This window comes from Orcinus orca, chromosome 1, assembly GCF_937001465.1.
Source record: "Orcinus orca chromosome 1, mOrcOrc1.1, whole genome shotgun sequence".
Classification (NCBI taxonomy): Eukaryota; Metazoa; Chordata; class Mammalia; order Artiodactyla; family Delphinidae; genus Orcinus; species Orcinus orca.
In genome coordinates, this window is record NC_064559.1 from 96,012,252 (window position 1) to 96,036,615 (window position 24,364).

The following is a 24,364-nucleotide window of genomic DNA, read 5'->3' on the forward strand; positions in this document are numbered from 1 at the left end:
AGAGAAAAAAGGGTGGCACTGGGGATAATAATAATATCTTTTGAGCTTTGCTAAGTACCAGGAGTACCTGTATTCTTTTATTTATTCCTCATAACAACCCTGTGAGTGAAATACTACCATAATGCCTAGTTTACAGATGAGAAAATGAAGGCTTAGAGTATAGTACAGCAAAATTAAGAAGTTCTTTTAATCAAAAGTAACCATTATAATAGTAAAAAGGCAAGCCACATAGTGGGAGAACATATTTGTAATACATTTATTCCACAAGAGGCTTATATCCATAATATATGGTTGTCCAATTGTTCCAGCACCATTTGTTGAAAAGACTGTCCTTTCTATATTGAATTGCTTTTTATTTTAAAATTAATTTTTATTGGAGTATAGTTGCTTTACAATGTTGTATTAGTTCCTACTGTACAGCAAAATGAATTAGCTATACATATACATATATTCCCTCTTTTTCGGATTTCCTTCCCATTTATGTTACCACAGTGCATTAAGTAAAATTCCCTGTGCTATACAGTATGTTTTCACTAGTTGTCTATTTTGAATTGCTTTTATACCTCTGTCAAAAAGCAGTTGATTATACTTGTGTGGGTATATTCTGGGCTACCTATTCTGTTCCATTGATTTATACAATGTAATTATTGATATATTATGACTTAAGTCTGCCATTTTATTGTTTATTTTCTTCTTGTTTCTTCTGTTTTTTATTCCTCCGTTTTACTTTCCTGGCCATTCTGTAGGTTATTTGAATATATTTTTAATAATTCCATTTTGATTTACTATAGTGTATCTTGAGTATATCTCTTTGAATAGATTTTTAAATGGCTGCTCAAGGCATTACATTAAACATACGTAACTTATGGTTTACTGATGTTGGCTTTTTACCAGTTCAACTAGCATGTAGAAACATTACCCTTACAAGATTCCTTTACCATCGCTCCTTGATAACTTATCTTAACCATATCCTCTCCACATATTGAGAACCATATCAGGTAATGTTATAATTTTTGCTTCAATTGTCAAGTATAATTTAGAAAACTCAAGAGGAGAAGGATAGGGAATTCCCTGGCGGTCCAGTGATTAGGACTCAGTACTTTCACTTCCAGGGCCTGGGTTAAATCCCTGGTGGGGGAACTAAAACCCTGCAAGCCACCTGGTGCAGCCAATAAAAAGAAAGAAATGAGGAGAAGGATAGTCCATGATATTTAACCCATATTTTTACTCTTTCCATTGCTCTTTCTTTATTCCTGATGTTCCAAGTTTCCTTCTTTTTTCTTTCTGTTTCAAGATATTCCTTTAGCCATTCTTTTAGGGTAGGTCTGATGGTGACAAATACTTTTAGTTTTCCTTTACAGTGAGGATGTCTTGATTTCACCTTCATTTCCTGGGCATAGAATTCTATTTTTTTCACAAATAAGATCTTTTATTTGTCACCATTGGAAGTCTGATTTTTAAACAGATTATTGGACTGGTGGCTCATATCCATCAGTTCACTCAACTTTAGCACCTGCTGCATCCCCAGTAGCTTTTCCAGAACTACTACCTTCACTATGTAGCTCCATGAGTTTTCCCAATTCAAACTTGGGCTTCTTCAGCATTTTTACTTTTCTAACAAAGGCATCATGGAGTGGATAAATAGATTGGAAGACCTTTTCTGTCTTTCCCAATGCTGCCTGGAATGAATTTATTTACCCTGTTTCAAGTCATTTGTCTACACCTCTTGGGTCATGGTTTTCATCATCTTCTTGCGGATCTGGAGGACCTGCTGGTGTTGGGCGTAAGAGGTCTTCCGAATCTGATTGTTGCGTTTTTTAGTAAAACCCGTACAGAATAGACGAAGCAAATAACCATAGGTAGTCTTGACATCAGTGTGAGCTTCAATCATGGTCTGACATTTTTTGACCATGGAGCACATTTTATCATGGGTAAGATCCATGCCATGGAAATTAGTCGGGCAGTTTTTGCCCTGAACATCCTCAGTAATTAGCATGAATTTTCTAAATGCAACTTCATCATTCTGCAGATCAGCAAGGCTCACTTCAAAAATATGACCCTTGAGGCCATCAGATGAGATTTTGGTTCCTTGAGTTCTCGTGACTAGTGTTTTCCCAATATTTCTTACATTGAACATAGCTGGTACTTTCATATCATACCAATCTTTCTTAGAAAATGGGTCAACTGCTTTCTTCTTGGCTCCCTTTTTACCACCTTTTGTAAGGCACTTGATCTTGCTGACCCTGGGTATAGAATTCTAGATTGACAGTTCTTCTATTTCAGCACTTGAGAAATGTTATGCTACTCCTCTTGCCTGCATTGGTTTCTGATGAGAAATCAGCAGTCATTTAAATTGTTTTCCCCTGTAGTTAATGTGTTGTTTCTCTCTGTTATGAAGATATTTTTTTCTTTTTTGTTAGTTTCCAGCTGGTTGATTATAATGTGTCTTGGTATGTATTTCTTTGAGTTTCTTTGGGGTTCATTCAGTTTCTTGAATCTGTAGATTTGTGCTTTTTGCCAAGTTTGGAGAAATTTCAATACTTTTTGAATAGTTTTTCTTTCTTTAGCCCAGCATTCTTATTTTTTCTCCTCTCATTCTGAGACTTTGATAACAAGAATGTTAGATCTTCTATTATTGCCCCCATAGAGCTCTGAGTCTCTGTTAATTTTTTTCAGTCTGTTTTCTTTCTGTTGTTCAGGTTGGGCATTTTCTATCTTCAAGTACACTGATTCTTTCCTTTATAATCTCCATTTTGCTATTAAGCCCATCAAGTGACTTTTAAATTTCATTTACTGCATTATTCACTTCTAAAACTTCCCTTTGTTTCTTCTTCATATATTCTGTTCTTTTGCTGAGACTTTCTAGTGGTTTTGTCTTTTTTTTCATTTCCAGGGTTTTATAATTACTTGTTGAAGTATTTTTATGATGGCTGCTTTAAAATCCTTGTCAGATAATTCCAACATCTCTCATCTTGGTTTTGGTGCCTATTGATTGCCTTTTCTTCATTCAAGTTGATATTTTCCTGGTTTTTGGTATGATGAGGGATTTTTGACACTGTGGTGGTGGGGTAGGTGATGTTATTACCACTGGGTGGTTGTGAAAATACAAATTTTCCCTTGTCCTTGCTCAATAACACCCCAAGCAAGAGAGGGAAGTAGTGCCTCATTACTTCAGGGTGGGAATGGAAGTTCAGTCTTCCCAATCAGCCTCTTCTGACGTCACCTCAGTTGGGAAGAGGAGGGATTCCTCCTTACTGCCAAGAGAGATGGAGGTCTAGGCCTTCCTCTTGGCCTTGCTGATGGTGTGGGGTCCCACATTTTTCCAATGGCATTTGGCCAGAATAAGGTGATTATTGCCTAAAGGCTTCTATCTTGCTAGGCCATCTCTTTTCTCATCCTTTGCCAAGAGAGAGAAGAGTTCTCTTGGGATTGGCATTTCTGGGTTACAGACTTGTTTAACACACAGCCCAAGGTATATACATGACAAAAAGGAAACCCAGGGAACTAACCACCATGTCATTCCTTGGATCTTGAGGTCCCTATCCAGTACTTCTTCTCTCCACCTTTTAGAATCTTCTTGTGTTTGTGTTTTATATATAATGTCCAGGATTTTTGGAAAAGTAGAGAAAAATGTGCCCACTTCATCTTCTCTGGAATGAGTAGTCTGATAATGTGTTTTTATAACCTTTCTAATCTATCTATCTATCTATCTATCTATCTATCTATCTATCTATCTATCTTTCTCTCATGGAAATAATGGTGGGATCTTTAAAAATGACTTCTTGTTAATTGGTAAAATCTCAGAAGATTTAATAAAAACTTGGTAAAATTCAGTACTCACTCATAGTTGCAAAAATTTGTAGAAAACTACAGCAAACATAATATTTAGGTAGTGAGCCTTTAGAAGCAATACTATCAAAGTCAGGAATAAAGCAGGAATTTCTCCAGTTACTGCTACTATCTATTAATTAACTGGTGTCTTGGCCAAAGCAATGAGACAAGAAAAATAAAAATGTATGTGGATTAGAAAAGGAGACACAAATTATCATGTTTTTAGATCACATTACTGCTGATGTAGAATATCCAAAGGAATCTGCAGGCAAATTATGAGAGGTAATAAAGGAGTGAACAGGACTCCAGCAAACAACCATATCGTATACAAGATATTATTCTAACTTGGCTCACAGGTTAACACTTGTTTACTAATCTTGACATAGTTCAAGATTACCTCCTAGTAAGTCCTCAGTAAATATTAGCTATTATTTTAATTATAATTCATTTAAAATAGCTTCTAATCAGTTATAAAGAGCCAGACCTTGGGCTGTAAGTGTAAACAGATGAAGTCCCAGTCTTTTTTTTTTTTTAAGTCTTTATTGAATTTGTTACAATATTGCTTCTGTCTTTATGTTTTAGTTTTTTGGCCGGGAGGCATCTGGAATCTTAGCTCCCTGACCAGGGATCAAACCCACACCACCTGTGGAAGGCAAAGTCTTAACTGCTGGACCATCAGGGAAGTCCCCTAGTCCCAGTCTTTATGTGAGGAATGCTGGTGAGCCATATGCCTGCTGTGCATCTGCACTTGCCCTCTGCCCTCTGCGTTGATGTTCCAGCTCCCTCCCCACTGCAGAAAAGCCACCTGACTCATTCAGGTAGGTCACAGCACTCCTAACTGATACCTCATCTCTGATTCCCTGACTCTTTGCTGTTATCTGCTGGCACAGATATGTGTGCCATGTGCCAGGCTTAGGTAAGAGGGATGGGGGAGGTAGGTGGGAGATGGAAGGTGTGTGTAAGTTGACAAACATGGAGATGTCTGTTACACCTAGTCTCTGTTTCCACAGAGCTCATGACACAAATTGTAAGTTCTGACATTATAATCATATACAGTAGTCCCTTGGTATCCATGGGAGATTGAGTCTAGGACTGCTCACTCCACACCAAGATACCCTGGATGCTCAAGTCCCTTACAATCACCCTCTGTATCTGTGGGTTCTAGAAACATGGATATGGAAGGCTGACTGTAATGTAAATCTTTTTCAAAAAAAAGAAGGGGGGGAATTGGTAGAATCTCAACATATTTCAGTTACTTAGCAGCTGTGCAAATTAGTATAAACAGATTTAAAAATCACTCTGGGAGCCATTTTGTGGAAATTAAGGGTGATTTTTATATAAAATACTATATTTTGATGTAAAGAAGGTACACTGTGTTAGCACATTAAGATGAAATTCACATCAAATTGATACTAAGACTAGAAAGCACACTGGAAGAACTTGCTACCATGTGCCCCTGACAAGCTGTGGCCAGATCTGATCTCATGTAAGTAGTCAGTATTGACTCCACAGCTAAATTGGGCAAATGAATGCAGTTACAGTTAGTAAAAACTCACAGAAAGAACACACAGATATTGTGATTAGCAAGTGTATAGAAAAATTCAGTCTTAGAAGAGACAGGAGTAAAATGAGCAAGATGGTAGTGTAGGATTTTTTAGTGCCTGTCCCCTCCTAGAAACATCAATTTGAACAACTCCAGTGGCTCCAGGCAGCTTCTGTGACAACAGGCTCCTGGTGGACTCCAGTGAACCAAGCCTCCTGGACCACCCCAGAGCAAGACAGCTCCCTTAGATCATGACTATTGTGGCCCCAGCTCCCAACTAGCTCCCATGAATCTATGCTTCTATGAACCCAGACTCCAGCTGGGCCCATGCTACCACACCCCAAGCTGCCAGCCTGCCCCAGTGCCAGGCTGGCCCCTGCAGACCTAGACTTTAGATAATCTCTTACAGACCCAGGCTCCTAGTCTGCCCTCCTAGTAGTGCCAGATGACTTCCCTCAGACCCAACCTTCAGACCAGCAGCTGTAGCCTCAGGCTCCAGGATCACCCTAGGTCCAGGCCAATCCCCATGTCCACAGCCTCCAGGCTGGCTCCCACAAAACCAGGTTCCTGGCCCATTCCAGCACCTGACTGGTCCCTTTAGACCCAGATGTCAGGTTCATCCCACTGGTACCTTGGTAGCCTTGGTTTAGATCACACTACTGCTGATGTAGAAAATCCAAAGGAATCTGCAGGCAAATTATGAGACTAGCCTTGGTTGACTAGCCTTGGTAGCCTTGGTTGACCCCTGTGGTCCTAGAAGACAGGTCTTCCCATTTGGACACAGATCCCAGGCTCCCCAACACAGACTTATGCATCAGACCCACCCAAGTGAACACAGGCTCTGGGCCCAACCCATGGACCCAGGCACAAATGAACCCAAGCACCAGGCCTGCCAGTCTGCTGACCCAGGCACCATACTTGCCAGTACAAGGACTCAAGAAGTAAGCCCACTCAGGATCTCTGGATCTCTGATGGGCTGACTGGTAAATGGCTTTGCCTGCTGAAGCTAGTCTTTAAAGACTGGAAGAGGTGCCTACTTCCTCAAATGTGCAGACACCAATTCAAGGCCACAAGGATCATGAATAATCAAGGAAACATGACACCATCAAAGGAAACTAATAAAGCTCCAAAGGCTGATGCTAAAGAAATGGAGATTTACAAAGTGTTTGACAATTCAGAATAATCTTCTTAAATTCAGTGAACTCTAAGAAAACACAGAGAGACAACTAAATAAAATTAGGAAAGCAGGGCATGAGCAAAATGAAAAGTTCAACAAAGAAATAGAAACCATAAAAAAAAAAAAACACAGAAAAACCCAAAACAGAAATCCTATGTTGCAGAATACAGTAACTAAACTGAAAGAGTCCATAGAGAGCTTCAACAATAGACTCAACCAAAGAGAAGAATTAGTGAACTAGAAGACAGGTCCTTTGAATCATTCTCTCGGAGAAGAAAAAACAATGAAAAAGAGCAAAGAAAGCCTATGTGAATTATGGGCTAACATTAAAATAAACAATCTACACATGTTTGGAGACCCAGAAGGAGAAGAGGAGGAAAAAGGAGCAGAAAGCTTACTTAAAGAAATAATGGCTGAGCAAGATCCTTTTTGACTCACCTCCTAGAGAAATGGAAATAAAAACAAAAATAAACAAATGGGACCTAATGAAACTTAAAAGCTTTTGCACGGCAAAGGAAACCATAAACAAGACAAAAAGACAACCCTCAGAATGGGAGAAAATGTTTGCAAATGAAGCAACTGACAAAGGATTAATCTCCAAAATTTACAAGCAGCTCATGCAGCTCAATGTCAAAAAAACAAACAACCCAATCCAAAAAAATGGGCAGAAGACCTAAATAGACATTTCTCCAAAGAAGATATACAGATTGCCAACAAACACATGAAAGAATGTTCAACATCATTAATCATTAGAGAAATGCAGATCAAGACTACAATAAGGTATCACCTGACACAGATCAGAATGACCATCTTCAAAAAATCCAGAAACAATAAATGCTGGAGAGGGTGTGGAGAAAAGGGAACACTCTTGCAGTGTTGGTGGGAATGTGAATTGATACAGTCACTATGGAGAACAGTATGGAGGTTCCTTAAAAAACTACAAATAGAACTACCATATGACCCAGCAATCCCACTACTGGGCATATACCCTGAGAAAACCAAAATTCAAAGAATCATGTACCACAATGTTCATTGCAGCTCTATTTACAGTAGCCAGGACATGGAAGCAACCTAAGTGTCCATCGACAGATGAATGGATAAAGAAGATGTGGCACATACATGCAATGGAATATTACTCAGCCATAAAAAGAAAAGAAATTGAGTTATTTGTAGTGAGGTGGATGGACCTAGAGTCTGTCATACAGAGTGAAGTAAGTCAGAAAGAGAAAAATAAATACCGTATGCTAACACGTATATATGGAATCTAAAAAAAAAAAAAAGCTTCCGAAGAACCTAGGGGCAGGACAGGAATAAAGACACAGATGTAGAGAATGGACTTGAGGACACAGGGAGGGGGAAGGGTAAGCTGTGACAAAGTGAGAGAGTGGCATGGACATATATGCACTACCAAACGTAAAATAGATAGCTAGTGGGAAGCAGCTGCATAGCAGAGGGAGATCAGCCTGGGGCTCTGTGTCCACCTAGAGGGGTGGGATAGGGAGGGTGGGAGGGAAACACAAGAAGGAAGAGTAATGGGGATATATGTATATGTATAGCTATAAAGCAGAAACTAACACACCATTGTAAAGCAATTATACTCCAATAAAGATGTTAAAAAAAAAAAAGAAAGTTCTAAAAAACCACAAAAAACAAAAAGAAATAATGGCTGAGAATTTCCCAAATCTGGAAAGAGATTTTGACATCCAAGTTCATGGAACTAATAAGTCATGAACATGTTGGTCATTTATGTCTTCTTTGGGAAAAATGTCTATTCATGTGCTCTGCCCATTTTTAAATCATATTTTTTTCTATTGAGTTGCATGAGTTCCATATATATTTTTAAATTGAAGTATAGTTGATTTACAATGTTGTGTTACTTTCTGCTGTAAAGCAAAGTGAATCAGTTATATGTATACAGATATTTACTCTTTATTAGATTCTTTACCCATGTAGGTCATTACATAGTATTGAGTAGAGTTCCCTGTGCTATACAGTAGGTCCTTATTAGTTATCTGTTTTATATATAGTGGTGTGTATATGTCAATCCCAATTTCCCTGTTTAACCCTCCCCCCTTTCCTCCCGGTAACCATAAGATTGTTTTCTACTTCTGTGACTCTATTTGTTTTGTAAATTAGTTCGTTTGTAGCATTTTTTTAAGATTCTACATATAAGTGATACCATACGATATTTGTTCTTCTGTGACTTTCTTACTTCATACTTTACTCAGTATGACAATCTTTGGTCCATCCATGTTGCTGCAAATGGAATGATTTCATTCTTTTTCAGGGCTGAGTAATATTCCATTGTATATATGTACCACATCTTCTTTATCCTTTCCCCTGTCAATAAACGTTTAGGTTGCTTCCATATCTGAGCTACTGTAAATAGTGCTGCAATGAACATTGGGGTGCAGGTTGCATGAGTTTCTTATATATTTTGGATGTTAACCCTTTATCAGATGTTTTGCAAATACTTTCTCCAATTCAGTAGGTCACCTTTTCAATTATTTCTTTTGCTGTGCAGAAGCTTTTTAGTTTGATGTAGCCCCACTTCTTTATTTTTGTTTTTGTTGTTTGTGCTATTGATGTCATATTCAAAAAACCATTACCAACACCAGTGTCAAGGAGTTTTTCAGCTATGTTTTCTTCTAGGAGTATCACAGTTTTGGGTCTTACACTTAAATCTTTAATCCATTTTGATAGTTTTTGTGACTGGTATAAGATAGGGATCTAATTTCACTCTTTTGTATGTAAATAACCAGTTTTCCCAGCACCATTTATTGAAGACTATACTTTTCCCATTGAGTATTCTTGGCTCCCTTGTCAAATATTAGTTGACTGTATATACATGTGTTTATTCCTGGACTCTCAATTCTGTTCCATTTGTCTATGTGTCTGTCTTTATGCCAGTACCACACTATTTTGATTATTATAGCTTTGAAATAAAGTTTCAAATCAGAACATGTGATGCCTCCAGGTTTGTTCTCCTTTCTCAAGATTGCTATGGCTACTTTTGGTCTTTCGTGGTTCCATATAAATTTTTCTATTTCTATGAAAAATGCCATTGGAAATTTGGTAGAGTTTGTACTGAATCTATAGATGGCTTTAGGTAGTATGAATATTTTAACAATATTAAATCTTCCAGTTCATGAACACAGGATATTTTTTCACTTATTTATGTCTTCAATTTCTTTCATCAAAGCCTTGTGATTTTCAGTATACAAATCTTTCAACTCCTTGGTTAAATTTATTCCTAAATAGTTTACTATTTTTGATGCTATTACAAATAAGATTGTTTTCTTTATTTTTCAGCTAGTTCATTGTTAATATATAAAAATGACTCATGATTTTCCCTTGCCAAGCAAACCAAAAATATACCAATGAAACTGATCCTGTTGTGTTCATAACCATCAAGTGAATAGCTCAAACCATTTCTCAGAAAGATATATATAGATCCCTACAATAAAATCTTGCAGCTAGTTAAAAAAATACAATTGATTTTTTATGTTGATTTTGTATCCTGCAACTTTACTAAATTCCTTTATTAGTTCTAACAGTTTTTTGGTGGAGTCGTTACGACTATTTAGACAAGTTTACTTCTTGCTTTCTAATTGGATGTCTTTATTTCTTCTTCTTGTTTAATGGCTCTGGCTAGGACTTTCAGCTCTACGTTGAATGAGAGTGGTGAGAGTGGGCACATTTGTGTCCACTTTCTTAATGTTAGAAGGAAAACTTTCAACATTTCACCACTGAGTATATCGTTAACTATGGTTTTGTCATATATGGCCTTTACTATGTTGAGGTACATTCTTTTTATACCCCATTTGCTGAATTTTTATTATAAAAGATGCTGAATCTTTTAAAATGTTTTTTCTGCATCTATTAAGATGATCATATGACATTTATCTTTCATTCTATTAATATGGCTTATCACATTTATTTATTTACCTGTGTTGAAATCCCAGGGATAAATTCTTCTTGATCACGATGTATAATCCTTTAAATATGTTGTTGAATTTAGTGTGCTAGTATTTGGTTGAGAATCTTTGCATCTATATTCATCAAGGATATTGGCCTGTAGTTTTCTTTTCCTGTAGTTCCTTATTTGGCTTTGGTATCAGGGTAATGCTAGCATAATAAAATGAGTTTAGGGATGTTCTCTCCTCTTCAAATTTTTTGGAAGAGTTTGAGAAGGACTGGTGTTAATTCTTTTTTAAATGTTTGGTAGAGTTCACCAGTGAAGCCATCTGGTCCTGGCTTTTTCTTTGTTGAGAAGTTTTTGATTACTGATTCAATCTCCTTTCTTGTCATTGTTCTGTTCAAATTTTCTATCTCTTCATTATTCAGGCTTGACAGGTTGCACATTTCTGGGAATTGAACCATTTCTTCTGGGTTATCTAGTTTGTTGGCATATAGTAGTTTATAGTAGTCTCTTGTGATGTTTTGTATTTCTGTGGTGTGAGTTGTAATGTCTCCTCCTTCATTCCTGTTTTTATTTATTTGAGTCTTCTCTCTTTTTTTCTTAGTCTAGATAAAGGTTTGTCAATTTTATCTTAAAAGGAGATGGCATGTTTACTGGAACATGCAAGAAATTTACCTCCTGAGAATATAACAGCACAATCAGTGTTATAAATCGTTCTACTCAAATAATGGGAGCAGTGGAGGGTGACTAGAGAATAGTGTGATAAATGAATGGAATTTAATGCCTCCCAGAACATTCACAGAAAAGTAGAAAACCACTGTTTTCTCCAAAAGGGGAGAAGTTCTTGGTACTTCAGTCTACACTTTCTCAACCTCTAGAAAGTCTCTGTGTGAAGGTTAGCCAACTGAAGTTGGGGGCAGTCCCTAAAAACTGCTTCACTTCTGACACCAATTACAAGTTCAGGGGGCTTCCCAAAACCACAGTCTATTTTGATTACTCACTAGAATTCACCTCACATGTGAAAGGTTCGAGATTTGTAACCAGGTGGAAATACCAGGCTCTCCAGGCAGTTCTGGAGAGCAGCAAAATGAGCCTCACCCTCACAGGCCCCTGTGAACAAGAACAGAGCTGGCCTAGGGGATTAGTGCACACAGCAGGGCTTGGGTTTGAATCCTGGTGCTGCCACTTGGCCACTGTGTGAGCTCTTTGCTGTGCTGACCTCTCTGGGTCTCTCTCTCCATTTGTTAAAAAAAAATTCACCAAAATCTTCTATACTCATGGTTATGATTTATTATAGGGAAAGGATACAGATTAAAATAGCCAAAGGAAGGGATGCTTGTGTAAGAGTCCAGGAGGGTTTTAAACATGGATCTTCCAATTGTCCTCTTCCCATGGAGTCATGAACAGCGTTAACTCTTCCTGGCAGTGACGAATGACAATATACATGAAGTATTGTCAGTTAGGGATGCTTACTCCAGTCTTGGTGTCCAGAGTCAGTGTTGGTTCATCATTCAGGCTCCAATATTACTGATCTCGATTTTCAGCCCTTCAGGAAGTTGAGTTGATATATATGACCCAAAGTCCCCACGTTGAATCACATTTTTGATGTGGCTTAAATCCCCTAACCTAAATCACATTGTTACTATCTGGCAGGTGCAAGCTCCCCTGGCATACAAAGACACTCTTATCAGGCTTGACATTCCAAGGGTTTAGAGATTACCTCTCAGACTTGGAGGAAAACCATCTTTGGCTGAGCTTGTTTATTAGAGCGATAAAGCTGTGTAGACCACACAAGAGTGAGGGAAGAGTGAGGCCTGCCTTGAGATTCACTCTCCTGTGAGGGAACTATACATCCAGGAGGTAAATGGTGGTGATTTCCAGTCAGATAGCTGGATAGGGGAGAACCACCAGCACCACCAGACCTGAAAATTCTACTTTCTGCTGCAAAAATGTAATAAAAGACTTGAATAACATCTACAGAGTTGAGGAAGGTGCAGATGATGACCCAAGAACTCTATTGCCACTTCAAGTCATCATTTAGTACAAGGGAAAAGAAGGAACATTCTCAGATGCACAAGAAATATGCCACCCTTGTGAAGTTTTAACTGAATGAGCTAGAGTCAATGCATGTTTAGACTGGTATGCCAATTGCTTATACTGCTATCAACTTTATCTTCTTGATATTAGAAAAATTCCATCATAAATAACATGACAGGGGATAGATGAAGCCACAGAAAAAGAGTAAATCATTCAGGGACCATATGTGAGAAGAGAAAGGATGAAGGACACAATTCTGGGAACTGCCAGTAATAAAGATGAACACAAGAAATAGAATCAGAGAGGTAGAAATAAAACAGGAGTGGAGTTTGGGATTAGCAGATGCAAACTATTATATCTAGAATGGATAAACAACAAGGTCCTACTATATAGCACAGGGAACTATATTTAATATCCTGTGATAAGCCGTAATGGAAAAAATATTAAAAAGTATATATATATAACTGAATCACCTTGCTGTACAGCAGAAATTAACACATTGTAAATTAACTATATTTCTATAAAATAAAATTAAAAAAATAGGAGTCTCTCATGTGTATTTGTCTACAATTTTTTTCTTCAACAATATATAACAGATTTCTTTTAGATCAATACCATCTGTTTTGTCTCATTCTGTATTACAGATCCATATTGTTCTATAGTATGTTTATACCATAATTTATTCACCTAACCTCTTATTGACTGGTATTTGTAAATTATTTCCAACTTCTTTCATTGTGAATTATGTTGTAATGAACATTGTTTTATGTCTCACTTATCCTTGTGCAATTGTGCTAGTATGTGTGTATACAGATTGTTACAAATAGAACAGAGTACCAAGGGTATCAAACAATTAAAATTTTGACAGGTAACACCAATTTTTTCTCCAAAAACTCTGCACCAATTTATACTTCCATAAACAGTGTATGTGCCTTGTTTCCTCTAATTTTGTCATCACTGGAATCTATCAGTTATTTTTTTCCAATTTCATAGGAAATACTATCAATATCTGTTTAATTTATATTTCTCTGATTCCTAGAATGAATGTGCATTTTTCATGTTTTTTAAGCATTTTCTTATTCTTATTCTATAAATTGCTGCAATGAACACATCCCTGTAACATTATTGTATTTCATTTCTGCAGTATTTGACATTGTTAACATCCCAGTTCTTCAAATTCTCTAATTTCCTACTGACCTCCTTTAAAACACTTTAATTTTCTTCCTACTTTTCTAGTGAGTTGTTGTCAATCTCCTCTGTGTATGTCTCTTCCTTTACAATTCTTTAAATATTAGTATTGCCAGGATGCTATAGACTGGATGTTTGTGTGCCCCTCCCCTTCCAACACCCTAAGTCTTCTGTTGAAACTTAATCTCCAGTGTGATAGCATTAGAAAGTGGGGCCTTTGGGAGATGATTAACTCAGGAGGGTGGAGCCCTCATGAATGGGATTAGTGGTCTTTTTTTCCTTCTAGTTTCATTGAGATATAATTGACATACAGCACTGTGTAAGTTTAAGGTGTACACCATAATGATTTGAATTTTGTACATCATGAATGATTATTACATTATTACCCATCATCTCATAAAGAAACAAAATTAAAGAAATAGAAAAACATTTTTTTCTAGTGATGAAAACTCTTAGGATTTACTCTCTTAGCAAGTTTCATATTTAACATACAGCAATGGTCATTATATTTATCACGTTGAACATTACATTCCTAGTACTTATTTATCTTATAACTGGTAGTTTGTAGCTTTTGACTGCCTTCATCCAATTCCCCTCCCCCCAACCCCAGCCTCTGGTAACCACAAATCCAATCTTTTTCTATGATTTGTTTGTTTGTTTTTAAAGTGTAATTGACCTACAACACTGTGTTAGTTCCTGTGCCACAACATAGCAATTTGGTGTTTCTATACATTTCAAAATGATCACCACGATAAGCCTAGTTATGATGTCATCATACAAAGATATTAGTTATTGACTATATTCCCCCCATTGTACATAACTATCTACCTGTATCTATCTGTATATACACACACACACATATAGTTATTTTAATTTGCTGATCTCTTAAATTCAAATGCATTTGACAAACCTGCATTTTCACTCCCCCCAACACACTAACTGTTCTTGATGTCATATTTTACATCATTTTGTTTAGTGTATCCCTTAATTACTTATTGCAGATATACACGATTTTATTACCTTTGTCTTTTGCCCTCCCTCCTAACTTTATACATGGCTGATTTACTGTATATTTGCCTTTACTAATGAGATTTTTCCTTTCATAATTTTTGTGTTTCTAGTTGCAGCCTTTCTTTTTCACTTAGAGAAGTCCCTTTAACATTTCTTGTAAAGCTGGTGTGGTGTGATCTCTTTTAGCTTTTGCTTGTCTGTAACATTTTTGATTTCTCCATCAAATCTGATTGAAAGCCTTGCTGGGTAGAGTGTTCTTGGTTGTGGTTTTTCCCTTTCATCACTTTAAATATATCGGGCCACTCCATTTTGGCCTACAGAGTTTCTGCTGAAAAGTCAGCTGATAGCCTTATGGGAGATCCCTTGTATGAAACTTGTTCTCTGCCCCTTGCTCTCTCACTTCTCCTTCTGAGACCCCTATAATGTGAATGTTAGTAAGCTTGACGTTGTCCCAGAGGTCTCTTAAACTACCCTCATTTCTTTTTGTTCTTTTTTTCTGTTCCTTTACACTGATTTCCCTTACTCTGTCTTCCAGTTTGTTGATCCATTCCTCTGAATCATCTAATCTACTGTTGACTACTTCTAGTGTATTTTTCATTTCAATGATTGTATTCTTCATCTCTGGTCTTCTTCATATTTTCTAACTGTTAAAAACTTCTAACTTCTCATTCTTTTTATCCAGTTTTCTTCTGAGTTCTTTGAACATATTTATGATCATTAACTTGAACTGTCTATAGGGTAGATTGCCTATCTCCACTTCACTTAGTTCTTCTTCTGGGGTTTTATCTTATTCCTTCATTTGGAAGATATTCCTCTGTTACATCATTTTGCTTAATTTGCTGTTTTTATTTCTATGTATCTGTAGGTTGGTTATGTTTCCTGTGCTTGGAGAAGTGACCTTTTGGAGGAGACCTCTTATGTCTCACAGTAGCGTATTCCCCTCTGGTCACCAGAGCTCTATGCTCTAGAGTTGTCCCCTATTTGCGCTGTGTGGGTCCTTCTGTTGTGGCAGGCTGACTACTGTGGGCAATCTGGTAGATGTGGCTGGCCCCCAGTCCAGTTGGTTGCCATGTTCTGTCTTGTGTGGAAGCTGTTGGCCACTGGTTGTCAGGGCTGAGTCATGAGGCTGATAGTTGCAGGACCTCAGGTGGTTTTGGGTCTAGTGCTGGGCCACTGGTAGGCAGAGCCAGGTCAGGCATGGGTGGTTGTGAGACCAAGGGTTCCATATCTATTTTCAGTCTACTGGTGAGCAGAGCCAGCTCCTGACACAACTGGCTGTGGGGTCTAAATTGTCCCAAGACTAGTGTTGGCCTATGATGAGTGGAGATGATCCTAGGGCAGCTGAGTGAGGGGTCCAAGGTGTCTTGAAGCTGGGGTTGGCCTGCTAGGGCCAAGGCCAGCAGGTCGTAGGGTTGGTGCCTACCCACTGGTGGATGAGGATGGTCCTGGGGCTAGTACCAGTTCATTGGTGGGCACAGCCAGGTCCCAGGGCCTCTGACTGCAGGGTCCTTGTGTTCCCAGGGCTAGTGTTGGTGCACTGGTATATGAGTTGTGGCCCTGGGCCCTCTGATGGGCAGGGTATGGTCCTGGGTTGGCTGTGGGCTCAGGAGGCCTTAAGGCAGAAGCCCTGCTAGTGGCTGGGACTGTGTTCTCGACCAGCTTGCTGCTTGGCTTGAGGCATCCCAGTACTGGTGCTGAAAGGCTGGTGGGTGGGGCCAGGTCCCTGCACTAATAAGCTAGAGGGAGAATTCCAAAATGGTGCTTGCCAGCACCAGTTCCCACATGGTAGAACGAGTTCCTCAAAATGGCTGCCTCCAGTGTCTATGTCCCCAGGGTGAGCTACAGTTTCCTCCAGCTTCTCCATGAGGCTCCCCAATATCAGCAGGTGGGTCTGATCCAGGCTCCTTTCAAATTACTGCCTCTTCCCTGGGTCCCTGAGTACAGGGAATTTTGTGTTACCTTTTAAGACTGGAATGTCTACTTCCCACAACCCTCTCACACCCCTGAAAGTAAGCCCCATTGGCTTTCAAAGTCAAACATTCTGGGGGTTCATATTTCTGGTGCAGGACCCCAGGGAAGGGGAGCCCAATGTGGGGCTCAAACCCCTTGTTCCTTGGGAAGAAACTCTACAATTATAATAGTCTTCCCATTTGTGGGTCACCCACCTTGGGTTATGGGTCTTGACTATACTGTGTCTTCACTCTTCTACCTGTCTCATTGTGGCTCCTTCTTTATATCTCTAGTTGTAGGAGATCTTTTCTTCTAGTCTCCCAGTTTTTCTCATCAATAGTTGCTCTGTAAATAGTTATAATTTTGTTATGCCCATGAGCTCAGGGTCTTCCAACTCCACTCTCTTGGCCCTGCCCTAGATTAATACTTTTAAAAAAGAGACGTCAGAGAGCTCTCTCCTCTTTTCTACCATGTAAGAACACAGTGTGAAGATGCCCGTCTATGAACCAGTAAGTGGACTCTAACTAGACACTGAGTCCGTTGGTTCCCTCATCTTGGATTTCCCAGCCTCCTGAACTGTGAGAAAAAAAATGTGTGTTGTTTAAGCCATATAGATAATGGTATTTTTGACATAGTGGCTGGCATGGACTAAGCCACAGGGGATGCTCCTCCTCAGCCCCCTTTTCACTTTACATTTTCTTTCCAAGAAAGATCCTTCTAGTACATGGTATGACTTCAACCACAATTTGTGTGCTGCTTATACATGTATCTGGTATGTAGCTCAAGTGACTCTTTTTAGTCCCACATCCATATATTCAACTCTGTCATAGACATCTTAATCTTAACGTGTCCCAAACTGAACTTATCATCTCTCATGTCCCAACTTGTCCCTTCTCTTATCTTGGGTTTGATCACCCAAGTCAGCAACCAGACTCTTCCTTTTCCCTCTCCTTCAACTAGCATATAAAACCAGGTATCAAGTTTTGCTGAATCTGACTTCTTCCATTTATCCACCCCCCTCCCCGCCCCACTTCAACTAAGGCCTTCATTATTGCTTAGCTGGATTCTTCCAATAGCCTTGGAATATCTCCTTGTTTCTAGTCTCATTCTCCTCTCATCAGTTTAGTTTCTAATGTGTGAATTGAAGTATAACACTCCCCTGCCCCAAATCCTTTCTTTACATCTCCTTGAAAGACTTCAGGATAAAATCCAAACTCCTAATCTTGGACACTAAAACCTTAGCACTATGGACCTGGTTTTCTTTCCTTTTCTTTCAACCACATTAAAACATCCTCAGTTTCTTGAACTAGCTAAGTTCTCTGGCTTCTCAGATATTACCCTTGTTCATCCTCATTATGTAACATACTTCCCCCATTCTTCAAAGGAACCACACCTATTAACTTCTCTCCCAGCAGCCTCCTCTGATAACACAGAGTTATATTATGCAGTCATTCTAAGTGACCCCATAGTTTCAGAACTACATTTTAATGCTTTGCTTCTCTAGCTGGTTCCTCCATGAGACTGCGAGCTGCTTAAGAGCAGAAAAGAGTGTAGCTTTTATTTCTACATCCTCAGATATAGCTCAAGAAATATCCAATAGATAGAAGGAAGAAGAAGAGCAAAGGAGAATCTGGCATTTACCTCCACTAAAATAGTGCTCACCAAGATCAACGTTACCAGTGACCACACAATTACTAAATGCATTGGACATAATTTTTGCTAATCTGGATACAGTTTTGAAACTCTTTTCCTTGTTTCTTTGTATTGTTTTTTGAGACATTGCTTTCTCTTAGACTCCTGTCTATCAGATAGATCTTTCTCATTTTCCTCTTCGGGATCCTTTTCTTCTGCTTGCTTCTTAAATATTAAGCTTACCTCCTACCTCAGGATAGTGTCCTGGGTCTCCAGATCTTTTAGTTTCACTGGAGACCGAGGTCCAAGCTGGAGCTTACTCAGACACCTGCAGTGTTGTACTGCCACCTACTGGAACCAGCAAGAGGCCAGCCAGCAAAAGTAGAGCCCCTCATCCTAGGGTGTTGCAAATAGGTTTTGCTATTCTCTGCTGGCTAAGACATGAAATGCTTCAGCAAATCACTGGGCAACAGGGAGATTGGTTCAAGATGGCAGAGTAGAAGGATGTGCTCTCACTCCCTCTTGCAAGAGGTCCTTGCAAGAGGACCAGAATCACAACTAACTGCTGAGCAATCATTAACAGGAAAACATTGAAACTCACCAAAAAAGATACCCCACATCCAAAGACAAAGGAGAAGTCACAATGAGATGGTAGGAGGGGCGCAATCACAATAAAATCAAATTCCCTAACTGCTGGGTGGGTGACTCACAAACTGGAGAACACTTATACCACACAAGTCCACCCACTGGAGTGAATGTTCTGAGCCCCACATCAGGCTTCCTAACCTGGGGGTCCAGCAATGAGAGGAGGAATTCCTAGAGAATCAGACTTTGAAGGCTAGTTGGATTTGATTGCAGGACTTTGACAGGACTGGGGGAAACAAAGACTCCAAGTTTGAAGGGCACACACAAAGTAGTGTGTGCATTGGACCCAGGGAAAGGAGCAGTGACCCCATAGGAGACTGAACCAGACCTACCTGTTAGTGTTGGAGGGTCTCCTGCAGAGGCGGGGGATGGCTGTGTCTCACCATAAGGCCAAGGACACTGGAAGCAGAAGTTCTGAGAAGTACTCCTTGGAGTGAGACCTCCCAGAGTCCACCATTAGCCACACCAGAGAGCCTGGGTAGGCTCCAGTGTTGGGTCCCCTTACACCAAGTGACCAACAAGGAGGGAACCCAGACCCACCCATCAGCAGACAAGCAGATTAAAGTTTTACTGAGCTCTGCACACCAGAGGAACAGTCAGCTCTATCCACCACCAGTCTCTCCCATCAGAAAACTTGCTCAAGCCTTTTAGATAGCTTCATCCACCAGAGGACAGACAGCAGAAGCAAGAAAAAGTACAATCCTGCAGCCTGTGGAATAAAAACCACGTTCACAGAAAGATAGACAAGATGAAAAGGCAGAGGACTATGTACCAGATGAAGGAACAAGATAAACCCCCCAGAAAAATAACTAAATGAGGTGCAGATAGGCAACCTTCCAGAAAAAGACTTCAGAATAATGATAGTGAAGATGATCCAGGACCTTGGAAAAAAAATGGAGGCAAAGATCAAGAAGATGCAAGAAATGCTTAACAAATATCTAGAAGAATTAAAGAACAAACAAACAGAGATGAACAATACAATAACTGAAATGAAAACTACACTAGAAGGAATCAGTAGCAGAATAACTGAGGCAGAAGAATGGATAAGTGACCTGGAAGACAGAATGGTGGAATTCAGTGCTGCAGAACATAATAAAGAAAAAAGAATGGAAAGAAATGAAGACAGCCTAAGAGACCTCTGGGACAACACTAAATGCACCAACATTCAAATTATAGGGGTCCCAGAAGGAGAAGAGAGAGAGAAAGGACCAGAGAAAATATTTGAAGAGATTATAGTCAAAAACTTCCATAACATGGGAAAGGAAATGGCCACCCAAATCCAGAAAGTGCAGAGAGTCCCATATAGGATAAACCCAAGGTGAAACACGCCATGACACATTGTAATCAAATTGGAAAAAATAAAGACAAAGAAAAATTATATTGAAAGCAGCAAGGGAAAAACGACAAATAACACACAAGGGAACTCCCATAAGGTTAACAGATGATTTCTCAGCAGAAACTCTACAAGGCAGAAGAGAGTGGCATGACATATTTAAAGTGATGAAAGGGAAGAACCTACAACCAAGATTACTCTACTGGCAAGGATCCCACTCAGATTTGATGGAGAAATCAAAAGCTTTACAGACAAGCAAAAGCTAAGAGAATTCAATACCACCAAACCAGCTCTACAACAAATGCTAAAGGAACTTCTCTAAGTGGGAAACACAGGAGAAAAGGACTTACAACAAACCCATAACAATTAAGAAAATGGTAATAGGAACATACATATCAATAATTACCTTAAACGTGAATGGATTAAATGTTCCGACCAAAAGACACAGGCTCACTAAATGGACACAAAAACAAGACCTATATATATGCTGTCTACAAGAGACCCACTTCAGACCTAGGGACACATACTGACTGAAAGTGAGGGGATGGAAAAAAGATATTCCATGCAATGGAAATCAAAAGAAAGCTGGAGTATCAATACTCATAGCAGATAAAATAGGTTTTAAAATAAAGAATGTTACAAGAGACAAGGAAGGACACTACATAATGATCAAGGGATCAATCCAAGAAGAAGGTATAACAATTATAAATATATATGCACCCAACATAGGAGCACCTCAATTCATAAGGCAACTGCTAACAGCTATAAAAGAGGAAATCAACAGTAACAAAATAATAGTGGGGGACTTTAACACCTCACTTACACCAATGGACAGATCATCCAAAATAAAAATAAATGAGGAAACAGAAGTTTTAAATGACACAATAGACCAGATATATTTAATTGATATTTATAGGACATTCCATTCAAAACCAGCAGATTATACTTTTTTCTCAAGTGCTCATGGAACATTCTCCAGGATAGATCACATCTTGGGTCACAAATCAAGCCTCAGTAAATTTAAGAAAATTGAAATCATATCAGCATCTTTTCTGACCACAATGCTATGAGAATAGAAGTGGATTACAGGGAAAAAAACGTAAAACACAAACACATGGAGGTTAAACAATACGTTACTAAATAACCAAGAGATGACTGAAGAAATCAAAGAGGAAATAAAAAAATACCTAGAGAGAAATGACAATGAAAATATGACAATCCAAAACCTATGGGATGCAGCAAAAACAGTTCTAAGAGGGAAGTTTATAGCTATAAAAGCCTACCTCAAGAAACAAGAAACACCTTAAATAAACAATCTAAACTTACACCTAAAGGAACTAGAGAAAGAAGAACAAACAAAACCCAAAGTTAGCAAAAGGAAAGAAATCATAAAGATCAGAGCAGAAACAAATGAAATAGAAACAAAGAAAACAATAGTAAAGATCAATAAAATAAAAGCTGATTCTTTGAGAAGATAAACAAAACTGATAAACCATTAGCCAGACTCATCAAGAAAAAGAGAGAGAGGACTTAAATCAATAAAATTAGAAATGAAAAAGGAGAAGTTACAACAGACATGGCAAAAATACAAAACATCCTACGAGACTACTACAAGCAACTCTATGTCAATAAAATGGACAACCTGGAAGAAATGGAGAAATTCTTAGAAAGGTATAACCTTCCAAGACTGAACCAGGAAGAAATAGAAAGTATGAACAGAGCAATCACAAGTAATGAAATTGAAACTGTGATTAAAAATCTTCGAACAAACAAAAGTCCAGGACCAGATGGCTTCACAGGTGAATTCTACCAAACATTTAGAGAAGAGCTAACACCAACACTTCTCAAACTCTTCCAAAAAATTGCAGAGGAAGGAACACTCCTAAACTCATTCTATGAGGCCACAATCACCCTGATACCAAAAGCAGAGAAAGATACTACAAAAAAAGAAAATTATAGGTCAATATCACTCATGAATATAGATGCAAAAATCCTCAACAAAATACTAGCAAACAGAATCCAGCAACACATTAAAAGGATCATACACCAGGATCAAGTGGGATTTATCCCAGGGATGCAAGGATTTTTCAATATACGCAAATCAATCAGTGTGATACACCATATTAACAAACTGAAGAATAAAAACCATATGATCGGGAGAGAGGGGGAAGATGGCGGAAGAGTAAGACGCGGAGATCACCTTCCTCCCCACACATACATCAGAAATACATCTACATGTGGAACAGCTCCTACGGAACACCTACTGAATGCTGGCAGAAGACCTCAGACCTCCCAAAAGGCAAGAAACTCCCCACGTACTTGGGTAGGGCAAAAGAAAAAACAGAGACAAAATAATACGGATGGGACCTGCACCAGTGGGAGGGAGCTGTGAAGGAGGAAAGGTTTCCACACACTAGGAAGCCCCTTCACAGGTGGAGACTCGGGTGGCGGAGGGGAGAAGCTTCGGGGCCGCGGAGGAGAGCACAGCCACAGGGGTGCGGAGGGCAAAGCGGAGAGATTCCTGCATAGAGGATTGGTGCCGACCAACACTCACCTGCCCGAGAGGCTTGTCTGCTCACCCGCCAGGGTGGCGGGGGCTGGCAGCTGAGGCTCTGGCTTCGGTCGGATCGCAGGGAGAGGACTGGTGGCGTGAACATAGCCGGAAGGGGTTAGCGCACCACTGCTAGCCGGGAGGGAGTCCGGGGAAAAGTCTAGACCTGCCGAAGAGGCAAGAGACCTTTTCTTCCCCCTTTGATTCCTGGTGCATGAGGAGAGGGGATTAAGAGCGCTGCTTAAAGGAGCTCCAGAGACGGGCGCGAGGCGCGGCTATCAGCGTGGACCACAGAGACGGACAAGAGATGTTAAGGCTGCTGCTGCCGCCACCAAGAAGCCTGTGTGCCAGCACAGGTCACTATCCACACCTCCCTTTCCAGGGAGCCTGTGCAGTCTGCCACTGCCGGGGTCCCTGGAGCCAGGGACAACTTCCCTGGGAGAACGCATGGGGCGCCTCCGGCTGTTGCAACGTCCCACTGGCTTCTGCCGCCGCAGGCTCAACCCGCATCCGTACCCCTCCCTCCCTCCAGCCTGACTGAGCCAGAGCCCCTGAATCAGCGGCTCCTTTAACCCCGTCCTCTCTGAGCGAAGAACAGACGCCCTCAGGCGACCTACACACAGAAGCGGGGCCAAATCCAAAGCTGAGCCCCGGGAGCTGTGCGAACAAAGAAGAGAAAGAGAAATGTCTCCCAGCAGCCTCAGGAGCAGCGGATTAAATCTCCAATATCAACTTGATGTACCCTGAATCGGTGGAATACCTGAATAGACAACGAATCATCCCAAATTGAGGAGGAGGACTTTGAGAGCAAGATTTACTATTTTTTCCCCTTTCCTCTTTCTGTGAGTGTGTATGTGTATGCTTCTGTGTGAGATTTTGTCTGTACAGCTTTGCTTTCACCATTTGTCCTAGGGTTCTGTCCATTCATTTTTTGGTTTGTTTTCTTTTACTTAAAAATTTTTTTTCTTAATAATTATTTTCTATTTTAATAACTGTATTTTATTTTATCTTACTTTATTTTATCCTCTTTCTTTCTTTCTTTCTTTCTTTCTTTCTTTCTTTCTTTCTTTCTTTCTTTCTTTCTTTCTTTCTTTCTTTCTTTCTTTCTTTCTTTCTCCCTACTTCTTCTCCCTTTTATTCTGAGCCATGTGGATGAAAGGCTCTTGGTGCTGCAGCCAGGAGTCAGTGCTGTGCCTCTGAGGTGGGAGAGGCAACTTCAGGACACTGGTCCACAAGAGACCTCCCAGCTCCACGTAATATCAAACGGTGAAAAGAGATCTCCATATCAACACCAACACGCAGCTTCACTCAATGACCAGCAAGCTACAGTGCTGGAAACCTATGCCAAAAAACTAGCAAGAGAGGAACACAACCCCACCCATTAGTAGAGTAGCTGCCTAAAATCAAAATAAGTCCACAGACACCCCCAAAACACACCACCAGATGTGGACCTGCCCACCAGAAAGACAAGATCCAGCCTCATCCACTAGAACACAGGCACTAGTCCCCTCCACCAGGAAACCTACACAACCCACTGAACCAAA

The 24,364-nt window shown here is 39.6% G+C and overlaps 1 pseudogene; it reads right to left on the bottom strand.

Moving 5' to 3' along the window:
• Positions 1 to 1,457: 1,457 nt before the first annotated feature.
• On the bottom strand, positions 1,458 to 2,168 carry LOC101275409 (40S ribosomal protein S3a-like; annotated as a pseudogene).
• Between the last annotated feature and the right edge of the window lie 22,196 nt (positions 2,169 to 24,364).